Below are 4,661 nucleotides of genomic sequence, written 5' to 3' on the forward strand. Positions count from 1 at the left end.
GAGGAAAACACGTTCCGGTGTGAAGTTCACTGATAAGGATCCTTTAAGTATTTTCATGAGGCCTACGACGAGGTATGATGACCTTGTTAACTCTGTACTGCTGAAACTTGGTCTGGAAGATGTGAAACGGGTTAAGAAGTTTTTCTATCGCATTCCAATCACGGTGCTCCAAGAAACCGTAAAGTATGATTGTTTCACGATCGGGAGTGATGAGGACTTGCAGGTCATGTTTCATTGTCGCCGGCAGTTTCTCGAAGTGAGGACACCAGAGCTGTTGGCAAAGTTGGTTGATGTGGTATCCAGCTCGGGGGGTTCGAACCGGAATACCCCCACTTTCGGCACGGTAGCCAGTTCTAGCTCCAGACCTGCCGGTGTATCTTCGTCCGTCCCTGTGTACGAGCCACCCGTCCAGCCAGTCGCCTCCCCTTCATTCGCTGTTGATCTCAACGGCAGTGTAGGCGGCAAAGTTGGAATAGGAGATTTTGTGCCGACCTCTTTACAGTGTGCTGCACCGGCTGGGGTTGGAGATGGATTGTTGGATGATCCAGAGGACGATGATGTGGAGCCGGATATGATTGCTGATGACAATGGCGATGATATTGGAGCGAGTGAGCCTGCTGGGGCGGGAGGTGGTTCTAGCTCTGGCACACAGCAGTACCCTCCACATTTTTCATCTTTGGACTTGGATGCCATGAGGCAGGAGAGGGTTCCTGGGGAGCCTGCTGGATTTGGCGCTAGAGATGCGGAAGGGTCTGCATGTATGATAGAGTTTCAGATTGGTCAGCAATTTCAGGATAAAGATGAGGCCATGTTAAGTGTCAAGACTTACAGCATCCGACGAGGGGTACAGTACAAGGTAGTGGAGTCTGACTATCGCCGGTATGTTGGCAAGTGTTTTGAGTTTGGGAATGGGTGCACATGGTTGATTCGGCTTAGTCTCCGGCAGCGCAAGGGCATTTGGGAGGTCAAACGGTACAATGGACCGCATACGTGTCTCGCGACCTCCATCTCCAGCGACCACAAGAGTTTGGATTATCATGTGATCTCGGCATTCATTATGCCAATGGTTAGGGCTGATGCATCCGTCAGCATCAAGGTGCTCCTAAATGCCACGGCCGCACACTATGGGTTTAGGCCGACGTACAGGAGGGTCTGGTTGGCGAAGCAGAAGGCTGTTGCCCTCATCTATGGTGATTGGGATGAGTCGTACAACGAGCTCCCTAGGTGGGTGTTAGGAGTTCAGTTGACGATGCTTGGTACTGTCGCAGTCCTTAGGACGAGCCCTGTTTGAGTTGGGGGACAGCTGTATCGAGGCATTCCGTCATTGCAAGCCGTTGGTTAGTACTGACGGCACCCATCTGTATGGCAAGTATGGGGGAACGTTGCTTGTCGCGAATGCGCAGGATGGGAACTCCAACATTCTGCCTGTTGCTTTCGCACTAGTTCGAATGAGGTGGGTTCGAACTCCTTATATAGCCGAATCCAGTGTAATTCGAATCAACCCCATTCGAATTACTATTAGAGGCAAATTGTGTGTAATTTGAATCAACTAGATTCGAACTACTTGAGGAGTAGTGCACAAGTGTAATTCGAAGCAACCTAGTTCGAATTATGCTTTTTATAATTCGAATTGAGTAGATTCGAATTAGTGAGTGCGTGTGTTTGAGTATAATTCGAAGTGACTTATGTACAAATATAGTTCGAATTTACCTGTTTCGAATTACATAGAAATCTTGTTTGGTTGATTCATGAAGCTATTTTCAGATTGACTGATTTGTGTAATACTTTGCTCCCGTTGACTTAATTGGATTTTTTGCCCTCGAATTTAAAATTTAAATTTTATTATATCAAATAAAATTAAAAAATTAGCTCTATGTTAATAATTAACAATCTTTTGAAATGTCATAGTTACTTAATTGTTTCACAATAATGTGTTGATATCAAATTTTATTTTATTTTATTTTAAAATTTAAAACTTTAAAACATTAATTAATTAATTATTTTGTTAGAAAAAATAGATATTAAAATTATAATTTGTTATGATTATAAAAAACAAACAAACCTCTTAATTCAGTGAATTTTTAAATCTAAAAAAAATTAAATAAATAAGATGAATAAATAAAAATAATTTATATACAACGAATTAAAATTATCTGTTTTTTAAAATTTTTTCAGTTAAAGATACTAATTGAAAGTAATTAATTGTACTAAACAATAGAGATATTGTATTATGTATTTTTAACTCGTACTTTTATAGTTAACTCATAGCTAGAATTTTTTGAAACATAATTGAGTTTGATTTGAATTTGACTTAAATTTATAGATAAAATAAAAAAATTTAAATTATAAACTCTAATAACTAACTAATTAACACTATAGTTTTTTTTAAAATCAAAGAGAGAAAAAAAGAATATAAGGTAACTACAATAATTACGTGAACTTATTTATTGCGATTAGTTATTAAGTGAATTTAATTTTTTTTAAAATAATAATTTATTAGCTTTTTCTTTAAATAAAAGAGTAATATTATATATTATAATTAAAGTAAAATGTAACTATAATTTAAACATTTAAAAGTAACTTTTTAAGCAAATAATTTATAAATAATTTTTTAAATTAGCTCAACAATATTAGAAACTAAATATCTAACAACTTAAGAAAGTGTATTTAAAAATTTAAAAACTAACAACCTAAGCAAATAACTTAAAATTTAAAAAATAATAACCTAAACAAAAAAACTTAAGCAAATAAATTAAAATTTAAAAAATAACCACATAAGCAAATAACTTATAATTTATAAATAAAATTTTAAAAATTTCTAATGACGATACATAAGAAAATAATTTTCAAATTCAATGTGTGAGCGACATGTGAGCAAAAAAAAAAACTAAATTTAAAAAATAACAACCTAAGTAAAACAATTTAAGCAAATAACTTGAAATTTAAAAAATAACTACCTAAACAAAACAACGTAAGCAAATGACTTAAAAAATAAATTTAATTTGATTTGAATATAAAAAATAAATTTCTTGATTTGTTGAGTTTTTAAATATAAAAAATGTATAAATAAATAAAATAAACAAATAAAAATAATCTATGAGCACATAAAAACATAGATAACTTTACTAAGATTAAGTACAGAGAAATTTATGATTATAAAATATTGTAATTTATTATAAACTAAAATTTAAAAATTCAGTTAAAAAGTTAATATTACAATATTAAAATTATTTTTTCTTAAAAAATGTTCCAAACAAACTAATTTGTACGCATTTAACTTACATGTATTTTATTTGCACGTTATCCGGATTAATTCAAGATGAACTACTTATGAATGAATTATCTTTTTAAGAACTCGATTTGCAATTTTTTGCGAAGGAATTGAATTGATTCGTCAAAAATTATGTTTATAGAAAATAAAAAGTTTAAATATATAGCTAAAGAATTCAAAAAGAATTGGTCACCCATCATCGACTTCCAATTCAATAACATTGTACTTGATAGAATTGTGATCTGATACTTTTCAAGAGTCTTCTCACTTCTAATTCCAGCAAGATATTTAATAATATCTAAAATAGATTAAGATAAAAAAGGGTTTGTTGTTAATAACTATGGTAAGAAAAAAAAAGATAAAATAAATAATTTTATCAATGAATTTAATTTTTTGCAAAACAATAAACTTACCAACCTAATATATGAAATCGAATCCAGAGGTATTGAGAGTGTCAAAACTCACAATACTAAATCCATATTGTGGGATACTTGATGATTCTGCAATTCTGTGCACATCGGTACGTTTGTTTAAATTCACTACATACTCATGATGTATAATCTTGAAGTTATCTACATTGCGTCCAACACCAAAATATGTGGTTTGATATGTCATTCCTTCTTTTAGCAAATTCACGAATCGAGACACTCTTGCCTTTTTAACTGAAGCATGTATTTGTTTCTCCCTATAATTAACAAACAAAAACAAAAAATAATTAAAATGAGATAAATAAACACATTTAAAATATCAATAATATAAATTTAATATTATTTAAAAGAGTGATAGGAAACTTACATCTTCATCGAGCCAAATCATCTCAATTGAGTATGGTAATGGAGAAATTTCATAACTCGGTAGTGTCTATAAGACTATAACCTCATCACTTGTATACGTACACACAAAATTTTAAAAGGAATAATTACTTGTACTAAGTAAGGGAGGTGTGGTGCTATGCATCTCTAATTCGTACTTTTATAGTTGACTCATAACTAAGATTTTTTGAAACCTAATTGACTTTGATTTGAATTTAAAATAAAAATTCTAGCAACTAACTAAAAGATGATATAATGTAAATAAAATTATTATTTTTACATGAAAACTAATTGAATAATTATTAATTATTATCGTTATTAGCTTAGGAATAAATTTGAATTAATTCGAGTTGACTCATACAATAATTACGTGAATTTATTATCTTAATAATAAATTGGAATTACAATAAATTTAAATTATTTTTTTCAAAAATTTTAATTTCTGAACAAATAACTTAAAATTAAAAAGTACAACTTAAGCAAATAATAATAATTTATAATTTAAAAGAGTAGTCTGCAAATAACTTAAAATTTAAAAACTAACTACCTAAGCAAAACAACTTAAAATTTAAAAAATA

This window comes from Arachis ipaensis, chromosome B06 (genome assembly GCF_000816755.2).
Source record: "Arachis ipaensis cultivar K30076 chromosome B06, Araip1.1, whole genome shotgun sequence".
NCBI classification, from domain to species: Eukaryota; Viridiplantae; Streptophyta; class Magnoliopsida; order Fabales; family Fabaceae; genus Arachis; species Arachis ipaensis.